At 43.8% G+C, this 19,015-nt stretch overlaps 1 protein-coding gene across 1 annotated transcript in view; it reads left to right on the forward strand.

The window, feature by feature from the left end:
• The window catches only part of LOC308293501 (A-type voltage-gated potassium channel KCND2-like), a gene marked incomplete at both ends in the record, with an annotated part of 81,909 nt that overhangs the window by 48,970 nt on the left and 13,924 nt on the right, over positions 1-19,015 (forward strand). The gene's annotated exons all lie outside the window — the stretch shown is intronic.

Here is a 19,015-nt window from a genome sequence, read left to right on the forward strand (position 1 = left end):
GATTTTAGATTAGATTTTAATACTATGTATGCAACATGCGCTCTTTAGATCGTCACTGTCGGGCAGAAACCTCGTATCTCCAAGTTTCAAATGTGTACATTTTGTCACAAAGTAAAGTTCTGCTTCATCATACAAGGCCGTCGCACAAAAGTAGTGAAAACAGCAGATCTACAAGCACACAACGCCTCGCGGTGCGAGGCGTTGTGTGCTTGTAGATCGGCTGTTTTCACTAGTTTAAATCATTTTTAAAATGACAACGACAAGTTGCTCTTTGACATTGACTTTGCTTGCTTTTTACAAGAACTACAGTATATCCACCTGCTTCTAATGATATCAACGCACTGCATGCCCCCCAGATGCATTCCAGTCTTTGTTGATAGGGTATAGTTACAGTATTATAGTATGTGCTGTAGTTATAGTATGTACTACAGTATGTGCTGACCTTGCTACAGTTTCACTGTTCCTGTATGGCTTTCGTGCCATCGGGTGTCTTTATTGCCTTTTGATTGGTGCAGTTGGAGACATCCTGTGTAATTGGCAGATTTCAGTCTTGTAGGTTCGGGTGTCTTTATTGCCTTTTGATTGGTGCAGTTGGAGACATCCTGTGTAATGGGCAGATTTCAGTCTTGTAGGTTCGGGGGGAGGTTGTCTGTGCTGCAGTGGTCACTGAACTGTGAAAGGTATGGAGAGAGAACTACCTGAGGAGGGGTTTAGAAGCGGCTAAGAATACCACTTCTTAGGGCTGCTCAAGGAGAATAATGCATTGACAGTTTTGTGAAAGACTTACCCTGACAGTAAGGTCGGTGAATTTATTTTAATCTTTTATGTTAACCCATTTAGGCCTGAACACATTATTACGCAATATTTCATGCTTTAAATATTCAAAAATAGCAGATATACAAGCTCACAGCGCGGCACCGAGTGCCGCGCTGCGAGCTTGTAGATCTGCTATTTTTGAAAAATCTTGAAAATTTGGGCAAATCTTTGAATATTTTGACCCGATTTATTCGGTGCCGCGCTGTGAGCTTGTATATCTGCTATTTTTCAATAGCTAAAGCATTCAATAATTCTAGGCCTAATATCTCATATTTCTTTTTTTTTCTTATAATTTTTATCCCACGATTTTGCAACCCATTTTCACCCAGTGCCAATTGCCTATGTAATCCTGGGCTCTGCTCTCCCTCTGCCGCGCCTGGGGAGACAACGGACTGACCTCATTCTTCCTTCTATGCATGAGGAGTCCAAGTTGTTTCTTTTCACCTGACAGGGGGGATTTCCCCGGGATGGACGTAGCGCGTGGAAGGAACACGTTATTCCAACCAGTTCCTTTCCCCTCCATCAAGCGCCCCGGCTGGCCAGGGGGAGGCATTATTGAGACCAGGATTACTGCATGTTTTTGTGAGGGTATCAACCCTAGGAGACACGGGGAGAACATGCAAACTCCACACAGAAAGGCCCTATCACCGACCCCACCTAGGGTGTGGGCGCTGATGACGCGGAGGGAGAAACACACCCCCAGCACCCACAGCGTCCCCCGGCAGGAATCGAACCCAGGACCTTCTAGCTGTGAGGCGAAGCGCTAACCACTGCGCCACCGTGCCCCCGTAATATCTCATATTTCATGCAAGTTTCCGGCAACTGGTTGACTTTTTTGTTCACAATATCAAGATGAGTCTCTAAAAAGTGATGGCTTGTTTGGGCATCTCATAGCAATTCCAATCCAGCGCAACAATTAAATGGCCAATTAACATGTATCGAAAAGATTTCCCTCGTCGAACATAAAGAGCCAGCGTTCAAGGGGGCATGAGAGCTACTCCTTCAATCATAATTTCGGTCTCACTGAAAAACATGGGGAAATGAAATTAGTTTTGCAACTTATCATCTCGGAAATCACATCAGTAATTAGTGACATGAGAAAATGAGGGCAGATAACACAGCTGAGGATGGTGAAGTTGGCTTAGCTTATCGCAGCACCAATCACTTGAGAAATCAAAACGCTAAATGCGGTTTATTAATCAAATTAGCTCCATTTCATTGCGATTCCTTTCAACATCCAAGTGCATGATGTCCAAGGGTGTCATGGTGAATAAGAGCTATAATAGTCTTTATCATGGCAGATTGAATGGGATGATACAGCATGGGTTACCAGCTCTCACGCTATAGTATCCTCATCATTACAGGCTCTTGTTGATTGGAATTCAGTGACCTTGTGGCAAAGCTCTCGGAGGTCATTGGAATTAAACCCCGACCCGTGTCAATAGAAGTCATCTGTCCCTCATCAGTCCCAAGCCACACATTGCATGCTTGAGATGACTCTTGGAGGAATCGTCTCTAGCAAAGGGGAGGCTTGGTTTTAAGCCCCAGTCGATGGACAGGGGAAGCCGAGAGTCTTCGTGGCAGAGGCTGCCGGTGAATGATGGGATTGTAACACTGTTGACAGAGCCTCTCAGCCGAGAGATCTCCCACAATCCTTCTTGGATTCTCATTGTCAATGCTGCTAAGCTGTCAGCAAGGGTCTCAGCTTGCCATGTCAATTGACAGGACTGAAGGAATGGGGGGGGGGGGGGTATTTTAGATATCTCCTAGTGGGAAGATTACATCAGAGCCTTCTGCCTGTGGTCAGTGACTCATTTTTTTTTCCACACCTGAGTTTAGTGTGTAGCAGTGAATTAAGTGTGTGTGTGTGTGTGTGTGTGTGTGTGTGTGCATGTGCGTGTGTGTGCGCGCGCGTGCACGCAAGAGCGTGTGTGTGTACGTCAGGCCCCCAGAACGGCTTGTAAATATTGAAGCGGCCGCCCTACTGGCCAAAGCTGGAATTTCAGGCGGGGTGAAACATACAAGCACGAGCATAAGAGCGCGCCGCTGGGGTCTACAATAGGGTTCAATGGACGTCGACGTCGTTCGTGACGTCATTGCGTCTCGACGTCAAACATTTTGGCACATAGGTATGTGCCAATTTCCCCCAGAATGCACCTGGATTAGCTACTTCCGCATGCTTCAAAACGCCACTGAGCACTTGCATTGAAGTGAATGGCTGGGGGCGGGGCTGTCCGTCCTCTATTCTATATACTAGAAGCTGGGCCGCCCTTCGGGCGGCCCAGCGTCTAGTCGGCGACCTGGCCAACTCGGAACAATGTAAATAGGGAATGAATGCCCCGCCCTTTAATGCAAACCCCATTATACCTGTTTTTTACCTGGTCATAGGACCCGTTTTGACCATCTGTCTGCCTGTGTCCATTTATGCCCATATATGGAGATATTTGTATCTGTCTGTCTGTCTGTCGGCGTCCATTTTATGTCCATATATGGAGATCACTGCAGTTATAGTTCTGGGTCCATTTTATGCCCATGCATATATGGAGATATCTGTCTATCTGCGTCCATTTTATGCCCATATATGGAGTATCTGTCTGTGCCTCCAACTGTGTTGCAGACACAGTGCCGGTTCCCCCTTTAATGCAAACCTCATTATACCTGTTGTCATAGGACCCGTTTTGAACATCTGTTTGCCTGTGTCCATTTATGCCCATATATGGAGATATCTGTATCTGTCTGTCTGTCTGTCTGTCTGTCGGCGTCCATTTTATGTCCATATATGGAGATCACTGCAGTTATAGTTCTGGGTCCATTTTATGCCCATATATGGAGATATCTGTCTATCTGCGTCCATTTTATGCCCATATATGGAGTATCTGTCTGTGCCTCCAACTGTGTTGCAGACACAGTGCCGGTTCCCCCTTTAATGCAAACCTCATTATACCTGTTGTCATAGGACCCGTTTTGAACATCTGTTTGCCTGTGTCCATTTATGCCCATATATGGAGATATCTGTATCTGTCTGTCTGTCTGTCTGTCGGCGTCCATTTTATGTCCATATATGGAGATCACTGCAGTTATAGTTCTGGGTCCATTTTATGCCCATATATGGAGATATCTGTCTATCTGCGTCCATTTTATGCCCATATATGGAGTATCTGTCTGTGCCTCCAACTGTGTTGCAGACACAGTGCCGGTTCCCCCTTTAATGCAAACCTCATTATACCTGTTGTCATAGGACCCGTTTTGAACATCTGTTTGCCTGTGTCCATTTATGCCCATATATGGAGATATCTGTATCTGTCTGTCTGCGTCCATTTTATGCCCATATATGGAGATCTTTGACCATCTGTTTGCCTCTGTCCATTTATGTCCATATATGGAGATATCTGGCTATCTGCGTCCATTTTATGCCCATAGGACCCGTTTTGAACATCTGTTTGCCTGTGTCCATTTATGCCCATATATGGAGATATCTGTATCTGTCTGTCTGTCTGTCTGTCGGCGTCCATTTTATGTCCATATATGGAGATCACTGCAGTTATAGTTCTGGGTCCATTTTATGCCCATATATGGAGATATCTGTCTATCTGCGTCCATTTTATGCCCATATATGGAGTATCTGTCTGTGCCTCCAACTGTGTTGCAGACACAGTGCCGGTTCCCCCTTTAATGCAAACCTCATTATACCTGTTGTCATAGGACCCGTTTTGAACATCTGTTTGCCTGTGTCCATTTATGCCCATATATGGAGATATCTGTATCTGTCTGTCTGCGTCCATTTTATGCCCATATATGGAGATCTTTGACCATCTGTTTGCCTCTGTCCATTTATGTCCATATATGGAGATATCTGGCTATCTGCGTCCATTTTATGCCCATATATGGATATATGGAGATCACTGCAGTTATAGTTCTGGGTCCATTTTATGCCCATATATGGAGATATCTGTCTATGGAGAACGCGCGTGCCCGTGGGACGAACGGTTCTCGAGATACGCGGATTACCTACATACATACACACTCACAGAGATTTTTTGTTGACTCATGTGGCGTACGTGATGTCAGAGCCTTTTATGAAGTGATGTCACAATGAGTCAGAGCTTTCGCCGATTTCCTCAGAAACAGCCTGATGTCAACAATCAACCCCGCATAAGGAGATTCCGAACGTTTCGCGCCGGTTCGGGAAAACCGCGCGTCGGGTCGGGTCGAGACCCGGCACTGCACTCCGTGCCGCGGCGGGGAACGCGCGTGCCGAATCTGAAGCCGGTGGGACGAACGGTTCTCGAGATACGCGGATTACAAACACACACACACGCACGCAGATCACTGCAGTTATAGTTCTGGGTCCATTTTATGCCCATATATGGAGATATCTGTCTATCTGCGTCCATTTTATGCCCATATATGGAGTATCTGTCTGTGCCTCCAACTGTGTTGCAGACACAGTGCCGGTTCCCCCTTTAATGCAAACCTCATTATACCTGTTGTCATAGGACCCGTTTTGAACATCTGTTTGCCTGTGTCCATTTATGCCCATATATGGAGATATCTGTATCTGTCTGTCTGTCTGTCTGTCGGCGTCCATTTTATGTCCATATATGGAGATCACTGCAGTTATAGTTCTGGGTCCATTTTATGCCCATATATGGAGATATCTGTCTATCTGCGTCCATTTTATGCCCATATATGGAGTATCTGTCTGTGCCTCCAACTGTGTTGCAGACACAGTGCCGGTTCCCCCTTTAATGCAAACCTCATTATACCTGTTGTCATAGGACCCGTTTTGAACATCTGTTTGCCTGTGTCCATTTATGCCCATATATGGAGATATCTGTATCTGTCTGTCTGCGTCCATTTTATGCCCATATATGGAGATCTTTGACCATCTGTTTGCCTCTGTCCATTTATGTCCATATATGGAGATATCTGGCTATCTGCGTCCATTTTATGCCCATAGGACCCGTTTTGAACATCTGTTTGCCTGTGTCCATTTATGCCCATATATGGAGATATCTGTATCTGTCTGTCTGTCTGTCTGTCGGCGTCCATTTTATGTCCATATATGGAGATCACTGCAGTTATAGTTCTGGGTCCATTTTATGCCCATATATGGAGATATCTGTCTATCTGCGTCCATTTTATGCCCATATATGGAGTATCTGTCTGTGCCTCCAACTGTGTTGCAGACACAGTGCCGGTTCCCCCTTTAATGCAAACCTCATTATACCTGTTGTCATAGGACCCGTTTTGAACATCTGTTTGCCTGTGTCCATTTATGCCCATATATGGAGATATCTGTATCTGAAGTGATGTCACAATGAGTCAGAGCTTTCGCCGATTTCCTCAGAAACAGCCTGATGTCAACAATCAACCCCGCATAAGGAGATTCCGAACGTTTCGCGCCGGTTCGGGAAAACCGCGCGTCGGGTCGGGTCGAGACCCGGCACTGCACTCCGTGCCGCGGCGGGGAACGCGCGTGCCGAATCTGAAGCCGGTGGGACGAACGGTTCTCGAGATACGCGGATTACAAACACACACACACGCACGCAGAGACTTCTCGCATTTATAGATAGATAACTCTATGGTGTATATTGACTGTGCATATGCATTTGGCCATGGCAGATGCTACAGTTCAAATCACAACAGGAGGTCTGATTGCTGTCCTTTTTTTGTTGTCTTACTGTAATGCAGTTATCTAAATAGTGACTTATGCCTCATTCACACTACAGATATATAGTTGAACGTTTTGCTTGGTAATTCAATGTAATCTCAATGGAAACCAGCTTTAAAGGCTGGGCGTGTCGGCTGTCCTTGGAATCCAGCCTTTAAAGCTGGTTTCCATTGAGATTACATTGAATTACCAAGCAAAACGTTCAACTATATATCTGTAGTGTGAATGAGGCATTAAGACCTATTTTATTTCTTTTTTTTTTTTTGCATGTGTGGGTTTAGGGTTAGCAAACTAACTGTGTTTTTTCTGAGAAAGTATCAGTAAAGTCATTCAAATCAAATGCCTTCCCTTTCCAACAAACCAGATGGCGTTCAGATTTCAGTCACACAGGGCTCTACAAGACAATCGCAGAACAAGATTGCTTTGTTAGGATGGGGGGATGGGTTTAACTAGATGTCAAATGAGAGCCCCTTCCATTTTCTAACAAGATGCTGGGGTGTGTTGGTCAACGGAACGCATGCATACAGTAAATGTGTGTGTGCACGCCCGCGCGTGCGTGCGAGCGTGCAAATAGCAGGTCTACATGCTCACAATGCCTCGGGCGTTGTGAGCATGTAGATCTGCTATTTTCACACAATTTTCACAATGTCTGAATAGTTTTGTCAGTTTTTTACCCAGGTTTCTACGGTTTCTTGGGCTGGATATGGCAGCCTGGAACGGTTGCTCAAGTGCAGCTAAACTTGGCATGTTAGTAAACGTGCCACAATTAACAATAATGCATTGCACCTGTGCAGCTGACCTGCGGAACCTGGGAATATACCATTTTGTCAAGATGGGGAGAATACAAGTGTGGAGAATATAATTATAATACCTTGTTAAAGTGACCATGTTGTGAAATTTTGCATTTGTAGTATTATTTTACTGTAATTTAACAACATAATAACCAGCACAGTAGACAAAGAGGCATTCATGGATTTATATTTAAAAGTAACTTTTATTTCCCACCCTGGATCGAGGGTATGGCAGCTGCATACCCCTGCCATACCCAATTGACGCCCCCTGAGCGGCACCAACTGATGGAAGAGTACACTGATTTTTAGATCAGTCTCACAGGCTGATAACGGGCAGTTATAAATGTTTGATCACTCTATTATCGCAGCCGGGCAGGGACATTCATCCGCCAATTCAGGAATTCATTCAAAATACTCCCTTTCCTGTGTCTGACATTTCCTCGTGCACCGTCTGAGTTGAATCTCATATTTCACTCCCTTTACACACTGCAAATTTCACAGTGTAATCTTTAGACGACGCCAAGGTTTTCATCTGCAATGCCGCTGCCTTTTTCCGCAGGGCGATTCCACCGAGTGCGCTTGTTTTTCAACCCGATGCGAGAGCGAGTGCAGCAGTTTCATGTGGGTGGAACATGGGGGGATTGATACTCAGTCATCCCGACATTCCTTTTCCTCCACCGCTGGCTGGATAAGGATCAGGCCATCCATCTTCATGCTTCACCCACGTCAGCTTGGGGAGGTGAACGTTGATACCTGGTGGTTGGATACCGCAGGAACAAAGCGGGAACGCTGCTTTAATCTCTCACTGCAGCTAATTCTGCTCTGCGAGCCATCATTCAGGAGGCATTTTCGTTCCTCAGGATGCAGTTGCTGCTATTTTCGTTAATTTTTCCATGGTCAAAAATGGTGAAGTGTGACCAAATTGATATATTTGAGTAAAAGTAGCTTGTTACCAAACCACAATCAATATATCATATATATGATAGTATATATGATATCGTCACTGTCGGGCAGAAACCTAGTATCTCCAAGTTTCACATTTGTATGTTTTTTCGCAGTAAGTAAAGCCCTGCTTCATCATAGAAGGCCTTCGCACAAAGGTAGTGAAAACAGCAGATCTACAAGCACACAATGCCTCGCGGTGCGAGGCGTTGTGTGCTTGTAGATCGGCTGTTTTCACTGGTTTAGTTAATTTTTTTAAATGATAAATACAAAACGAACGGTTTTGGACATACAAGGTTTTCACCCGACAACCACGATATGATATATATGATAGTATATATGATATACTATCATTTATAATATACTTTTCCTTTACAGAAAGGAGTTTTTATTCGTATGCATTTTATTTAAGATGCAGTACGTCAGAGAGAGAGAGGTAACCAAGAGAGCGGAGAGGAGCAACATGTGAGATGTGACGGGTTGGATTCAAACCCAGGTCCTCTCGCTCAATAGGTGCATGGTCTATGCACTAACGAGCTGAGGCACCACCAGCCACCCCGGGTTGGTGTATTTTCAACTACGCTTCTTGCCTTCCAGAGAGGGACGCTTGCCGAAGGTGCCAATAGCAAATCCTGTTCCCCAGCTGAACGTCTGCAGTTGGTTTCACATTCAAGTCTCTAGCCAATGCACCATGGGAATAAAGCGCACACTGTATGAGTGCTCAGTTTTATGTGGCAGAATGGCACAGCGGTTGTGTTTTTGTGGGTCTTCCTAATAGGCTCTCAAGGGTACCACCAGGAATCTATAATTGACACATGCTGTCAAGCTTGGTTGGTGATTACACAAGGAAAATGACTTGACCTGTAATGAACTGTAAAAGTAATGACATCTGTGTGAAATCGCTCAACTTGAAAGCAAACTGTTGTACAGTACATGAAGTCCCATGAAGCATGTTATTAAAATGTCCACTTATACATGTTTCCACTCCGGCTGATCTTAAAAAAAAATCTAAAAAGCCCTGGCGGTTGGGGCCCATCATGATGGAAACCTGTGTCTAATGACTCAAGCAGACAGGCCACGGGCATTAGACAACTTCATTTGTGAGATCGCTAACCTCCCGTGTAGCGATGCATTCACATTACCCCGCCACCACTGAGGGATGCACGCCTGTCACAGCCGCTGAGCATTGCTGATGTTCTTTCATACCTGCATTCGTCTTACTCTGGCCGAGGTAATGGTCTTCGCAGGTCGTTAGCGCACGAGGGTCTCAATCACTCATCCAGCATTCACCTGGCATGAGAGTCTTCCGTGCCAAAGTATAGCAGGGATGTTTACTAAACTGAGAAACCATTTTGTGTAACACACGCCCTCCGAGTCATATCTTTGCGTCCTTATCTCGACCATAATACATGGCGTGTCATGTTGGTAAAGGGTTATTCATCAGGGTCTTATGGAGCTACAGTCAAGTAATTATAGAATTTCGAGGTTTGTGCCTGGTACGACTAATTGCTTTGCAGGATATGGGGTTTGCTTCCTCATTTGAATTATAATCGCCTCCTTGTGTACAGAGGGAAGGGGACTGTGTGTATTCTGTCAAATATGTATTTACGAACCAAGGTTGCATTAACCTATACCGGTATGTGAGGCGCACAACACTGCTATTTGCTGGAACTAAAACTTGGGTGACGATGTTTTTGGGGGTGTCGCACCAAATTCTGCATTATTTTGTGCTTTAACTATTGAAAAATAGCAGATATACAAGCTTGCAGCGCGGCACTCGGCTTGTAGATCTGCTATTTTTGAAAAAAATCGTGAAAAACCTACGTCTCTATGTCAGTGTTGCTCAAACCTTTTCATGTGAAGGACCCCCAAAATGATATGTATTTGGCCACGGACCCCATCTCAAAATATTTTGTTCCAGAAGCAAAAATGGGTTTGCTTAAAAAATACATAATATTCAAAGATTTGTAGACATTTTCACGATGAGCTTGTAGATCTGCTATTTTTAAATAGCTAAAGTATAATGATGTGAATGATCTTCACAAACAGTCAACCATTCCACACCAAAAGCCTACGGAAAAATACAAGGAATATTCTCGCCCAAAACCATCTCCAATCAACACCTTCTTAGCCTGTGCAAACAGGACAACATGGCTACCATCCTCATGAGAAGGCGGTGGAAATGGATTGGGCATGTAATCCGTAGAGAGCAGGACAACATCACCCAAACTGCCCTTCACTGGACACCAGACGGCAACCGTAAGAGAGGCCGGCCCAAAATCACCTGGCGTAGGGCAGTGGAGGGAGAGCTGAAGAACCTGCATGACACCTGGGGCTCTAGACCAGGGTTCCCCAATTAGTTTTCCCCAAGGGCCGAATTATGTCTAGGGTACCAAGCCGAGGGCCACAACATTGCAGGGGACGACGATGGCGTTCCCACTACTCCAGCGACAGTTTTCGTTGTTGTCGGGTGAATATCTTGTATGTCCAAAACCGTTCGTTTTGAATTTATGATTTTAAAAATGATTTAAACTAGAGAAAACAGCCGATCTACAAGCACACAACGCCTCGCGGTGCGAGGCGTTGTGTGCTTGTAGATCTGCTGTTTTCACTACTTTTGTGCGACGGCCTTGTATGATTTGCGAAAGAACGTACAAATTTGGAGATACAAGGTTTCCACCCAGGGACGGACTGGGACTAAAATTCAGCCCTGGCATCTTGACCAGAACAGCCCCCACAACCAGCGCGCGCGAAGATACTCTACCGGTTGAGGGCGGCACATATAAATACACAAGTGTTTAATACCACAACTTTTACAGACAACATAAATGATAACTACAGAATTCATAAATTGTATAAGTTAGCGTACAGTTCTCACCACCAACAAGTGGAGTATGAACATGATTAGTGCCAAAATGTGTCAGAACTTTGGCTATAGCTAATGAATGGAAAATAAGCATATTGATCTGAGAATTGGACAAACAAGTTGTATTTGATTGCTCAATATGCAGTAGGCTTGCCACCAGCCCCCCCAGCCCCCTAGCCTACCAGCCCACCGGGCAAATGCCCTGTATGCCAGATGGCCAGCCCACCCGTTTCCATCCGACAACGACGATATACTAGTGTTGTTGCTGCTCTTATACCACCATTATTACTGGGGTTGGTGGGGGCCAGACAGTAGCCCCCCGCGGGCCGCAAATGGCCCGCGGGACGCCTATTGGGGAACCTTCCTCTAGATGCTTGCCCAAAACCGACAGGATCCTTTGTTGATGTCCTACATGCCAACCGGCATAAAGGGCAGTAAGTAAGTAAGTAAGTAATAAGTAAAGTATAAAATAATTAAGGCCCCTCCACCTTGGGCCCTAGTAACTCAGTCCCACTTTCCCCCCCTTGTGACGCCCCTGGGTGGGTGGTCCCCCGTCAACTCAGCATCCATCCACATGGCATCCATTGTCCTTGCCCATTGGTTGTACAAAGGGACATCAAGCGGTTACCCGACAGCTTGCTGACTGCAGGACCCCCACTGATAGTGGTGCAGTAATGGCTCACTGTAGGCATGCTGTGACCAAAGTAGGCTACATGTTGTTGCAGTCTTCTGCACCCTCCTTTTCCCCCACACCCATGCAATAGAGCTCAACAGTGGCCGGCTGGCGGCCATCTTTTTCACAGTCGCTGTGGTGCCGGAAGACAAGTTTGGAGATATGTTGTTATGCATGTTTTAAAGCAGGGGTGTTCAAAGTGCGGCCCGGGCGCCAAATGCGGCCCGGGGACAAATTTTATACGGCCCTCGGCTTCATTCCTAAATTGTATTATAAACGGCCCGCCAGCACCGTCAAACAATAATATTTTCCCAGAGTTTAATTTGTCAGGATTGTTCCCTGTTGCCTCATTCTGAAGGGGTCAAAGAAAGTCTATTTTATTGTATTTTTTGCCTTGCACGTCTGGTTACATTTGGGAAATGAGTCATTTGTGTTTTCTTCAGAGCAGACACCTGACAAAAGACCATTGATATTAAATATTGACGTAACACTTCTATACCTTTTACTATAGGTAGCGCCCTGTTTTCAAACTTAATTCCCAAGTGCACCTAAAATAAACCACTTAACAACTTCTTCCTCAACAATTGTTTGGCAATGTATTAAACTAAAGAGGAAAAATAAGGGTTAGGGAATATAAGGATAGGAAAATAAAACGAAAAATAAAGTAAAATAGCAACAGGTGTTGTGTTCACACAAATAGGTCTTGTGTCATTTTAAACCTTTTAAGAACCTTTTTAGAAATATGAACTGTTTCACAATATCAAAAATAAACCAGATTATTATATATTTTTTTAAACCCGAAATGTACCTTTAACTAAATGGAGATGAATTACTTTGTGGGTTCGCGCACGCGCACGCACACACACGCACACACACACACACACACACACACACACACACACACACACACACACACACACACACACACACACACACACACACACACACACACACACACAAACAAATAATAATAATAACAAAACAAAGTTTAAAATGGTTGAAGCCGCTACAGTCTAGTTGAGCCAAAAATAAAGGGTTAGTACTCACAATATCAGAGTTCAAGGGTTTTCACCTCCAAGCTTTGGGGAGTGACTGGACTGGTGATGGCTAACTAGTGGATTTAATGGAGCAATGTCCTTTCTCCCTCGTTGCCAGAGGAACTACCTGGCTTTATCCTGGTCACCGGGAGCGCTATCTGGGCCTGTTCTAGCAGATCTAGGAGGTCTTGAAGGTCTCTCTTTGCCAACTAGCCAGGCTGGCTAACTGGATAAGCTGACTGTGTAAACTGACTGGCTAGGCTAACTTGCTCTCAATGGGCTCCCCTGAATAAATAAAGGAAAAAAAAAGAAAGAAAGAAAGAACTGTAGCCGCAAATTGCAACACTAGATTCTATTTTAATCGGATGAATCTAGGGTTGCATATACCTCCCATAGGCAGCCAATGCATCAAAACAGTTTTTTGCTATCTGATTGTATTAAACAGCGTCAAACTCACCAATATTGGGGCTGTATGGAAAGCTTGGAGTATCCTCTTTCTATCTGCAAAGTGTTTGTTTAATAAAAATACACCGTAGACATGTTAGGAGCTACTTTCTATCAAGAAATTGGCTTCAGGTGATTATTTTTTCTAAGTGCTGGAGTTTGGAAGCGCTTGTGGGAAGTCACTCAGCGGTCCTGTGTACCACCTGGTTCTAAATGTCACATAATGCAGGAGGCAGCAGGACGTTGCGTTATAGAAGACGAGCGCTTCCGAAGTTCAACACTTAGAAAATAAACCATGTCTGCTTGGATTTCTTGACAGAAAGTAGCTCATAACATGTATACGGTGGAGTTTTATGAAAGAAACTCTTTGCAGATAGAAAGAGGATACTCCGAGCTTTCCATACAGCCCCAATATTGGTGAGTTTGACGCTGTTTAATACAATCAGATAACAAAAAACTGTTTTGATGCATTGGCTGCCTATGGGAGGTATTGCAACCCTAGATTCATCCGATTAAAATTAAATCTAGTGTTGCAATTTGCGGCTAGGCAAACTGCTACTGTAAACACAAACTCAAACCACTGTGTTTGACTGCTTCTCAACAGTAGGTCTATCTGTGCAGTTACCTACAGCCACTCACTTGCATTGTAGTTTTCTTTAGTCCTTAAAAAACATATTCAGCATTCTTTTCCAAAACACATGTTTTCAATCATTTTTTTGTCTCTGCCAAAATCACTGTCTCCCTTCTCTCCACTCTCTCACTCACTTCCTCCTTCCCCTCTTGTCCCACCTTCCTTCCACTCCCAACCAATCACCATGCAGGAAAAAAGATATCACTCTTAACCAACCAATAGACCGTTTGTCAGCTTTCTGATTGGTCCCTGAGACTCCCTGACTGGCCAACCAGAAAAAAACATTCACTTTTTGCTATCGGGGGTGGAGTTTGTGCAGTGGAGAATGTTAAATGTGGCTTTCAAAACTGTCCGCAGTGTGCGACACGGCGATCGCCCGGTACGGCCGCGATCTCGGCCGTGATCTCGCTCATCATAATGAATAAGCTTCAACAAACTAGTTCACATGGACCATATCAATGGTCTAAGAGTCACGATTGGGTACATATATTTTAAATGGGCAGAATTACGAAAAGCCAGCCTATTATGTGAGGTTAGGATTATAGTTCTGTCCTCTTCCTACCCAGGATGCAATGCGCGGTCTATTCTCTTTCTGATCCAGAGGATTAAACTAATTAAAACATTTATTTTCGGGGGGAAAACTACTGTTTTGCTATGTAATTACTGTACCTTTTTCTTCCCTTTTTATTAATATCACGTAGATGTGTTTTTTGTGGTACTTTATATAGCTGTAATGAGGCTATGAAGGGAAAAAAATCCCATCCACTACCACTATAAAAGAATCTGCAAAGAGGATTCTGTCCCACTGGGATTAAACAAATTAAAACATATATTTTCGGGTAAACCCCCTGTTTTGCAATGTAACTACTGTACCTTTGTCTTCCCTTTTTATTAATATCACCTAGATGTTTTTCCTTTGGTACTTTATATAGCTGTAATGAGGCTATGAAGGGGAAAAAAAATCCCATTCACTGCCACTATAAAAACAATCTGCCCAGGGTCAAATGTCCTATCATAGTAACAGGGCAGAATGGGGCGGGATTTGCAAAAGGGCTTATTACATTTCCCCAAAACACTCAAGACAGGCTGTACTCTATCTGTACAGTTCAGCACCTGTGGAAAACATTCTCTTAAAGTGACAGAACAATGTTACATTGAAATGCACTTTGAACAAAACAAATGGCCTGAAAATAAAATATATTAAGTGGCCTGGGGCTACATTGATGATGATAGTTACCGGTAAATAAAATAGTTTAAATGCGATGCATATGTATGTTAGCCTGGTTCAGACCCTGAATCGCTAGCCACAACCCTTTAACATTTTGTTTTGGCGATTCAGGGAGTCTGGTGTTGCTCTCACTGAATAGGTTTTCCTCGTTTGGAAATCTGTCCGGCGAATCAGCGTCGTGAATCAGCGTCTTGTGAACAGCATGGGTGGGGTTTTCCAAGAACTCATGTGTGATTCCATGTAACCCAGCGCCGCCGCCGGACCGGACCGCACATTCCCAAACACAAACATCGCGTCGCCCGTCGTGGTAATATGCGATCGTATCGATCTCGCTATGAATTGATTACTCGCTTGATTACTAGTTCGTAGCACTCCTATTCTGCCTGTTTCTTTGGTTAGAAAGTAGCACTAGCAAGCAACAGGCTAGCCACTAGCCAGCCACATAACAACACTACGTCATCTTCTTTGCTACTGTTGTGTTGGTCAGACGGTGAACCAATCGCAGAAGACTGCCTCTTTGGCAACGCCCATCCCAGAAATTGCCTTAGATGAAAGCATGTTCAGACTGAATAATGGAGTGAAACGAAATGCAATTCAGGCTGAGTGTCAGGCTATATGTATGTGACTTTGTCATTGTCCAACCGAAAGTACATTATGTCAGGAAATAGTCTGCCCTTGGGTGTTTTAATATTTTCTAATGTGGCCCCCTTTGAAAAAAGTTTGGACACCCCTGTTTTAAAGGAATTATTATTATTATATTATTTTATTTAAAGCAATGGCAAAATCAAGATTCTTTTTATATTCCATTATAAACTAATCCTTGCCCGTTTTGAACATAATTATGTGCTCCGAATTATGTGCAGTTGAATTGAATGTAGGAGTCTCAGAAGTAATGTTGGAGAACTCAGACTCATCTCCAAATTTGGGCACTGTTTCAGCATGTGGCTGTTACCATGGAGGCGGCGCCTGCGCAGTACAGACAGCGGTATCAGTGATGTCAATTATCTCCAAATTTGGGCACTGTTTAGTATTAGTGATGTCAGCATGTGTGTATATCAGACAGACATCGGACAGACATCGGACAGACAGACAGACAGACAGACAGACAGACAGACAGACAGACAGACAGACAGACAGACATTTAGTTGTTTATTAGTGGGATAATACAGGGTTTCAGCTCCTCTGCATTGCAGCAACAAGAAAAATGGCAAAGTAGCTATAAAACCAGTAAGGCTCCCTAAATGGGGAGATAAGCGACCGTCAGGTCGCATACACAAACTTTGGAAGGCAATGGTAGCCAATCAGGAGGGAATATGGGAAATGGGACAGATCCATGTTGATGTCTGTAGAGTCTGTGTATCGCTTTGCGTGATTTTAGAGCAAAATATGAGTAGGGGAAAAGTGTGACGTGTAACGTGTGACGTGACTGACAGAGGGACGGACTGATAGCCGGTGGAGGTTTTGATAGTAACTGCGACCAGACGGTCGCAATAACAAAAGCAAAAGTAAAAGCAGTAAAATGTGTGTGTGTGTGTGTGTGTGTGTGTGTGTGTGTGTGTGTGTGTGTGTGTGTGTGTGTGTGTGTGCGCGCGCGTGCGCGTGCCTGCGCGTGCGTGCGTGTTTAGCAGGCAGACAGGCAACAACAGGCCATTGTAATCCATTGTTCATAATCCTGGTTGCGGGGTGGAACAAGCTACTTGCCAGAATTAAGCAGCCGAAACATTATAGAACATTATGTCCTGTTATAATGTGTTTCCTTTGCTTAATGTTTTATGTAAAGAACATTGAATTGCTTTGTTGTTGAACTGTGCTACACATCCAAACTTCCATTGCTTTTTTTTAGATACACAGGGCGATTGTTAGTGTGCCAAACTTTCCAACTATCAGTCACTTTTCCTTTTCCTTAGCTGTTCTCCATTCTGATGCCCCTTTCAGGTAGCATTTCTTCACATAGTACCAGAGGCGTCAATTGGGTATGGCAAGCTATGGCAGCTGCCATACCTTGGCTACGTTGGGAAATAATAAAATGTACTTTTCATTATGCCTGTTGCTAAGGTATGGCAACATGACTGGTGTCTTGCACGCACGCGAGGGCGCGCGTGCAAGATACCAGTTGCCATACCTTAGCTTTTGCTAAACTGACGCCACTGCATAGTACAATAGTACATAGTCTGCAATTACCTCCACGTATTTCTTCCAGTGGCTCTTAAATTGATAATTAAATAACAATGTCAGTAATTAAAAAACATTAATATTTTAGCAAGATAATGTAGATTTTTAATCCATCAGGTTTACGTACTATGCAAAATATCCCTGAGTTTACACACATTTCCCCACATAAAACAAGTGATGAGAGTTGCAACAGACAGTACATTAAAAATAATCTTTATCCAAATAGTCAGAGCATTTTGGGCAGTATGTTGATGAAATTGTGCACTTTATGATAGAAGCATGAAATTTGGCACACAGTTAGAACATGCCATATGGAACATTTTTGCTTTAAGTAGCATGTGAGGAGTCAAACTAGGATTTTTCATGATTCTGAATCCAATGCAAGCATTTGTTTTGGACGAAAAACATTCCTTGGGCTAAAAACTGCCCCCATAAAACTATGGTTCAGTGATGAGTTGTCACTTTTCACAGTTTTGATGGGTACGTGTTTCGGAAAGGAATGTTTCTCGTGCTAAACAAATGCTTGCATTGGATTCAGAATCATGAAAAACCCCTAGTTTGACCCCTCACATGCTACTTAAAGCATTTATTTTTTAATTATTATTTTACTGTATAGTAAAGTCTATGAGAGGATTGAGAGCCCAACTTGATTGGGTCGCACAAGTTTCCCAAGACAAATCTGCGATGTCCCTATAACGAAAAATGTTCCATAATATGGCATGTTCTAACTGTGTGCCAAATTTCATGCTTCTATCATAAAGTGCACGATTTGTGCACGAAACACTTGGACTAAAAGTTGTTGTCTGCAGCTAGCAGGCTTTCTGAGATCATTCTACCTAATCAGTTGTTGAGGGGATAGTCCTCATATTCTGCACTGTTGCCAACTGTGTCTTTAGGTCACCTACTGTACCTCCCTCAGCTCCACAGAAATGCAGTGGCGTCAGTTCAGCAAAAGCTAAGGTATGGCAACATGACTGGTGTCTTGCACGCGCGCGAGCAAGACACCAGTCATGTTGCCATACCTTAGCAACAGGCAAGATGAAAAGTACATTTTATTATTTCCCCCTAGTAGCCAAGGTATGGCAGCTGCCATAGCTTGGCCATACCCAATTGACACCTCTGCAGAGATGTTAACTGCATTGTCTAAGCAAAAGAGGGTTTGTGAATGCTGAGGTTCTTTGGTTTTGTTTGCTTCTGTACAAAAGAAAATATATTTTACTGCAACAACATGTCAGTGACGGCTGGATTTATATTGTGACAGCACCGTCAGAAGGCTGTGATTCCAGACTCAAGTATTAATCTCGTGAATGAGCTGACTCTCTGTGTCACACCTGCTGATGTGTAACCAATTAATGTGCTTATCCGACACGTCTGCTCAATGTTTGGCTGGTGGTGAGAAATTACACCACGAGACCAGTGTTGTGTGGGAAATTAAAGATATTTGATGTGAGCTGGTTCTTTGAGACATAAATCAGGCTAATTGTATGAATGGTTTCATGGTTTCATGTTGATCTGCCTTCAGTATTGTCTGTTTGATGTTGAGTCGTGAGGATCTGCGATGACTAGGGCTGTCACAATTATTACATAATCGTCTAATCGCAATTATTTGACATAATCGCAAATCGTCATAATCGTGAATGTTGAAAAATGATCATTTTCAGAAATTGTGGAAATAGCAGATCTACAAGCTCACAACGCGTCACATCGTGACTTGTAGATTGGCCATTTCCACTATCAATGT

Source organism: Nannobrachium achirus (genome assembly GCF_963921795.1).
Source record: "Nannobrachium achirus genome assembly, chromosome: 11".
Lineage (NCBI taxonomy): Eukaryota > Metazoa > Chordata > Actinopteri > Myctophiformes > Myctophidae > Nannobrachium > Nannobrachium achirus.